Here is a 7663-nt window from a genome sequence, read left to right on the forward strand (position 1 = left end):
TAATAGATCCAGATGAGGTTTAGGGTTGAGCGAGTGATTTGTCCCAAACATGATGTTTTTAGTTTTTGACATAATTAGCACCAGCCAATTTCTAGTGACCCATTCTAAAACTGACTGGAGCTCTATGTTAAGGGTGTCAGTTATTTGTTTTACTGTTGCAGCCGATGTGTATACTATTGAGTCGTCAGCGTACATGGACACACAGGATTTATTCAAGGTCAGTGGAAGGTCATTAGTAACACAGAAAACAATAATGGTCCAAGGCAAGCCAGCTGCCCTGCAGTACACCACACTCACATTTGCATTAGAGAGGCTTCCACTAAAGAAAACCTTCTGTGTTCTACTGGATAGGTAACTGTCCATCCATTATAAGGTAGAGGATGTTAATAACACCTACGTTTTTTCAGCAATATGTTATGATCAATGATATTAAAGGCTGCACTGAAGTCTAACAAAACAGCTCCCACAATCTTCTTATTATCAATTTATTGCAGCCAATCATCAGCCATTTGTGTCAGCACTGAGCATGTTGAGTGCCCTTCCCTATAAGCATGCTGAAAGTCTGTTGTAAAAAAAATGTTTTGGTCAAACACAATGTTTTCCAAAACGTTGCTAAGAACCGGTAATAGGCTGATTGGTCTGCTGTTTGAACCATTGCTATAACCATTGCTATTTTTGGGCAGAGAACTGACCTTTGCCTCCCTCCAGGCCAGTGGGCACACTCCGTCTTCTAGGCTTAGATTGAAGATGTGGCAAATAGGAGTTGCAATGTATTCCGCTACCAACCTCAGTATTTTACCATCCAGGTTGTCGGTTCCAGGTGGTTTGTCCTTATTTATACAGTGAGGGAAAAAAGTATTTGATCCCCTGCTGATTTTGTACGTTTGCCCACTGACAAAGACATGATCAGTCTACAATTTTAATGGTAGGTTTATTTGAACAGTGAGAGACAGAATAACAACAACAAAAATCCAGAAAAACGCATGTCAAAAATGTTATAAATTGATTTGCATTTTAATGAGGGAAATAAGTATTTGACCCCTCTGCAAAACATGACTTAGTACTTGGTGGCAAAACCCTTGTTGGCAATCACAGAGGTCAGACGTTTCTTGTAGTTGGCCACCAGGTTTGAGCCTGACGTTTGACGTTTGGCAACTCGAACCTTCAGCTCCGTCCACAGATTTTCTATGGGATTAAGGTCTGGAGACTGGCTAGGCCACTCCAGGACCTTAATGTGCTTCTTCTTGAGCCACTCCTTTGTTGCCTTGTCCGTGTGTTTTGGGTCATTGTCATGCTGGAATACCCATCCACGACCCATTTTCAATGCCCTGGCTGAGGGAAGGAGGTTCTCACCCAAGATTTGACGGTACATGGCCCCATCCATCGTCCCTTTGATGCGGTGAAGTTGTCCTGTCCCCTTAGCAGAAAAACACCCCCAAAGCATAATGTTTCCACCTCCATGTTTGACGGTGGGGATGGTGTTCTTGGGGTCATAGGCAGCATTCCTCCTCCTCCAAACACGGCGAGTTGAGTTGATGCCAAAGAGCTCGATTTTGGTCTCTTCTGACCACAACACTTTCACCCAGTTCTCCTCTGAATCATTCAGATGTTCATTGGCATAATTTCAGACGGGCCTGTATATGTGCTTTTTTGAGCAGGGGGACCTTGCGGGCGCTGCAGGATTTCAGTCCTTCACGGCGTGGTGTGTTAACAATTGTTTTCTTGGTGACTATGGTCCCAGCTGCCTTGAGATCATTGACAAGATCCTCCCGTGTAGTTCTGGGCTGATTCCTCACCGTTCTCATGATCATTGCAACTCCACGAGGTGAGATCTTGCATGGAGCCCCAGGCCGAGGGAGATTGACAGTTATTTTGTGTTTCATCCATTTGCGAATAATCGCACCAACTGTTGTCACCTTCTCACCAAGCTGCTTGGCGATGGTCTTGTAGCCCATTCCAGCCTTGCGTAGGTCTACAATATTGTCCCTGACATCCTTGGAGAGCTCTTTGGTCTTGGCCATGGTGGAGAGTTTGGAATCTGATTGATTGATTGCTTCTGTGGACAGGTGTCTTTTATACAGGTAACGAGCTGAGATTAGGAGCACTCCCTTTAAGAGTGTGCTCCTAATCTCAGCTCGTTACCTGTATAAAAGACACCTGGGAGCCAGAAATCTTTCTGATTGAGAGGGGGTCAAATACCTATTTCCCTCATTAAAATGCAAATCAATTTATAACATTTTTGACATGCGTTTTTCTGTTTTTTGTTGTTGTTATTCTGTCTCTCACCGTTCAAATAAACCTACCATTAAAATTATAGACAGATCATTTCTTTGTCAGTGGGCAAACGTACAAAATCAGAAGGGATCAAATACTTTTTTCCCTCACTGTAGATAGCAACAATTATCTCACCTCTTCCACACTAACTTTGTGGAATTCAAAGCTACAGTGGTTGTCTTTCATTATTTGGTCCGTTATGCATGAATATGAAGGCTCAGCATTTGTTTTTTGCATGTAATGTCTACAATTGCTAATCTTGTCAACAAATTAGTTATTTAAGTGGTTGGCAAAGGGTTTTGTTATGAATGATAATAATAATAATATGCCATTTAGCAGACGCTTTTATCCAAAGCGACTTACAGTCATGCGTGCATACATTTTTGTGTATGGGTGGTCCCGGGGATCGAACCCACTACCTTGACGTTATAAGCGCCGTGCTCTACCAGCTGAGCTACAGAGGACCACATGAGTCAAGGTAGTGGGTTCGAATGAGCCATCAGCCTCAATGAAGGATGGAGCTGAGTTAGCTTTTCTGCCTAGAATTTAATTTAAGGTACTCCAGAGCTTTTTACTATCATTCTTTATATCGTTTATCTTTGTTCCATAGTATAATTTCTCCTTCTTTTTGTTTAGTTTAGTTACTTGATTTTTCAATTTACTGTATGTTTGCCAATCTGCTGTGTTGCCAGACTTATTTTCCATTCCCTTAGCCTCATCCCTCTCAGCCATACAGTTTTTCGATTCATTATCTATCCATGGGGATTTGCCTGTTTTAACAGTCAGTTTCTTTATGGCCGCATGGCTGTCAGTAACTGGAAAAAGCAATTTCATAAATGCTTCAAGTGCAGCGTCAGGATGTTCCTCATTACACACATCAGACCAACAAATATCTTTCACATCTTTAACATAGGAATCATTGCAAAGCATACTGTGTGATCGGTTATACACTATTTTAGGTCCAGTCTTAGGAACTTGGGTTTCCTAGATATGGCTTTTATATTATGATCACTACATCCAATGGGTGTGGATACTGCTTTAGAGCAGATTTCTGCAGCATTAGTAAAGATGTGGTCAATACAAGTGGATGATTTAGTTTATGTTCTCTTTGTAAATACCCTAATAGGTTTACTGATAACCCAAACCAGGTTGCAGGCACTGGTTACAGTTTGAAGCTTTTTCTTGAGTGGACAGCTTCATGGAAGCCAGTCAATATTTAGCTCACCCAGAAAATATACCTCTCTGTTGATATCACATACATTATCAAGCATTTCACAGATATTATCCAGACACTGACTGTTAGCTCTTGGTGCTCTATAGCAACTTCCCACAAGAATAGGCTTTAGGTGAGGTAGGTGAACCTGTAGTCATATTACTTTGACATCTGAATATAAACACTCTGAATATAAACAGCAATACCTCCTCCATTGGCATTCCTGTCTATTCTGTAGATGTTGTAACCATATATTTCTACCACTGTATCATCAAAGGAATTATCTAAGTGAGTTTCAGAGAGTAGCTCAAACTGCGTATGTTATGTCTCCATGAGACGCCATCTTAACCGACAGTCAGCATATTATACATATTGAACATTCATATTACACTGTACAGCCTTACCTATAGAGTGTTCACCCATGAACTGGGGTATCAGCCTACTCAGTGACACCCACAGATTACAATTATGTAGAGTTAACACAAATATTACCGTGGTAGCTCTTATTGCAGGACTTTGACTGTGAAAAATCACCTCCCTAGTTAGTCTATTATGCGTAATTGAACATTCATAAATAATTATTATCAAATTAGTTAATTATTGTATTTATTGTTAAGTAATGTAACAACATTCCAACCTTGTTTAGCATTATCTAGTCAAAATATGGCATTATTCCACTATGTGTAACCTTTTGTATGTTTCAATTGGGACTTTTATTTTGAAGGCAAACTGCAAATCCACTATTGTGGTTAATCGTTATTGTGGCTAGCTTCACATAGGTCCAATGTACGTACTGACGACGCTGGGCCAATAGGCCCTTTTCACGTGACGTCAGACAACTTCCGTTCTGCCGCGATGCAGGTTATGTTTACATCCGGTGTCGCTTAGGAACGCTTAGCTAGTAGCACATCATTATGGAGTTCACCCAGTCCCTTTCACATCTGCCACCAATACGACTTAACGACGTAGAACGACTTGCTGACAAGTGGTCCCTTACTTCAAGATCGAAGCTTGATAAAGGCTACAAGTTCTTCGTTGAAGGTTACCTGTTTGATTATGAAGGTACGTGTTTATCTTTATTTAGCTTAAATTAGCCCTATGCTAGCGAAGGTTATGAGCTGACGAGTTTCTGTTTTGCAGCCTCTTTTTAATATTACTGCTGTTTGTATCGACCGTAAGATAAGAGTCAGTAATGTATTAATGGCTAATGCTGCGCCCTTTCTCCCAATCACTGTATTGAAACAGTCTCAAGTGTAGTTAACGGTGAGGTGACAGTGAGAGGGCGATGTTACAGGTCCATGAAGAAAAATGAGGAGGCTCATCGGCTTCAGGTTTCTCAGATAAACAGTTCTCTAACATTATGATAAGATAGGTTAAGATAGATAAGTTTTCTTTTTGTTGTGTTTTGCTGCGGTTGCAGATTTAATAAGAATGATTCCACAAAGTTCCACTGTGGATCAGTTTGTTTCTCAGTCTGAGCTCTGATTTTGTATCATTAAACTTAATACACAACGAAATTCTTACAAACCGATGTGGGTTGTTGACGGCAATAAAGACTGGGAAAGATTCTGTGATAACTCAAAATGTTCAAATTTTCGATAAGTGTTGGCACTACTTGTCAAAGGTTTCAGAACAGCCAATTTTTCTTAATTAAAAAAAGAAATTGGGTTTTGAAAATTGTGTACAGTAGTTTATAATGAAACGCAGAAAAAATGTTTTGTAAGTACAGCACTAATTGTTATGTCTCTATGAACAGGTTACACTAGACTCTGCAGAGGTTCCTGTGGTACTCAATCACATGTCATGTTCCTGCTCTGCTGGGAAAGCACTATGTAATCACATAGTAGCACTTCTTTTTCAAAGTGCTCACTATGTTACCATGGGCTTTAAGACAGTGCCATTGCCTCTGTCATGCACCAGCGCACTGCAGACCTGGCACCGGCCTAGGACACAGGTCAGACATTATTTGTTACACTGATGCAGAACTTTGCAGTTTGTATTGACTTTTGACAATGTATTGTTCATCATTATTATATCACAGGGAATTGTACCAGAGGCCACCAATGATATGGCGGTGTGTAAACCAGCGGCTAAGAAAAAAACAAGTGTCAGAGCTGGTGTGAAGTGCACACTGTACCGAGCCTATGATGGTGAGTCTGAATGAGCCCCCGCCTGTACTAGAGCACAAAGACTTTAGTGCATTTCTAAAATAATACAAACATAAAAGTGATTATTATTTGTTACTTTTTATATAGACTTTCAGTGGATATTTTTTTATTTGTATTAGAAGCATGTACGAGACTGGATGAGTGTGGTTGTCTTTTTTAGTGAAAAAGATAAGGTGGCATTTAATGAAATCTAAACTTGACATCTCACTTTCATGCCAGGGCCTATTCCGGATCCTCACGTCATGGCCAGTGCTGAGAAACTGAAAGACATCCGTCCACAACCAGGGATTTGCAAATTGCTGCACGGGCTTGAGGGCCTTAATTTGGTGGACTCTAAATTTGGCCCTGTGCCATTTGGGTCTGTGCTTTCTTACCAGTGCACCCTATAAAATAGGGTGTATCTATCCTCAGGGGGAAAGTGCTGACTGCAAACAAAGGTGCTCCCACAAAGAATCTTAAAACTTGGTCCCTCATCTCTCCTGATCGCCCTCACCCAACGGGCACGTATTTCTCCATCAACAGGGAAATCGTGAACAAACAGAAATTCCCGTATCTGAGTTTTGTTTGAACAAAATGGTACACTGCAATAGCATCTTCTCGAAGATTGTGCCATGCTTCGGTGTTGGATGGGATACTGTTGCGATACAGACACCGGGAGAAAAGAAACAGCTAAATTAACATTCAGCTTTGACCAGGAATCAATATTTATCTAGCTATCATGCACAACAGTATTTGAATAGGTGAGTTACTATACATTCATGAATAAACTAACTGCCTAACAAAGGGTTAGATAGCTAGCTAAGTAAACTTGTTACATTACAGCCAGGCAGCAATGTAACGCTACCTTTTAACGTTATCGGTATCTGGTACTAAGTTGTTGTTAGCTAACGTTAGCCCACTTTTAAGTAACTAAGGCAGTGAACAATTATGAATTAACAATAACGTTAGCAAGTTACAAACCATTGCATATACGTAAACATTATTACTCTTAACTTTACTAATTTAACTTAAACGTACCTTTTGGAATTTCTTCAAGTAGCTAGCTTGCTAGTTAGTGGTCAACAGTTGTATTTTCGTTGAGAAGTCTCAGGTTACGGGCGAACGGAAGTGAAGTTAACCTGCTACGCGGAAAGGCGGAAGTTAGATGACGTCATCGTGAAAAGGGCCTATTGTGCGCCGCCCTATGGGACTCCCAATCACGGCCGGTTGTATAAATATGTATTTTGTGTGCTGCAGATCTGTCACGTTTATGTTCCAGGGACACACATATTTTATAAAATATATATTCTTATTTTTTAAGAAAGAAAAAAAGGAATGACGTCCGTAGGACAACGATGAATACTGATGATTCATTGTTTTATATTATGCTGTGAGTATGTGATTAATTGGTGACTGATTGACTGAGCAAGTATTTTGGATGCATTAAGAAAACACCACACACATTCATTCCACTTCCATCTTCTCGCATCACCAGATCAGAGTTTGCAATCTCTTTGACAAGATAGGCATACAACTGACGTTCCAGCACAGTCTACCTAGCCTGGCTGACGCGCGACCCACGTGACTACACAGCAAGGCTGGTTTTATGCCGCCTTCATGTGATCGTCGGAACTAGGAAACTCCGAAGTTTCCGACTTGCTAACTGGTTGAACGCGGCACGTGTATAACTACAACCAGTTAGCAAGTTGGACATTTCAGAGTTTCTAGTTCTGACTAGTACTTGAACGCGTCATTAGCAAGACCACAGTCTACCCCGGTCTATCGACAGAATCCTGTGACAGGATCATCGTCTGCGCATCAGTGAGGGGATTCGATTAATGCCAAGGACGAACCGGGTTAGCGTTGACCGCATTCGTTTTGGAAACGTGCTGCCTCCCTGGCGTGAGCCAGGTGCCCCGTTTTGGCCGACGGTGAAATCGGCTCAAAACAAAAGTGATGTAGGTTAAGCACGCGTAATGAGTAAGATTCTGTTTTCACATGCAAAAGTGATTGCTTTTGATGAAAGTAT

This window comes from Coregonus lavaretus, assembly GCF_964263955.1.
Source record: "Coregonus lavaretus genome assembly, chromosome: 15".
In the NCBI taxonomy this organism is placed as follows: domain Eukaryota; kingdom Metazoa; phylum Chordata; class Actinopteri; order Salmoniformes; family Salmonidae; genus Coregonus; species Coregonus lavaretus.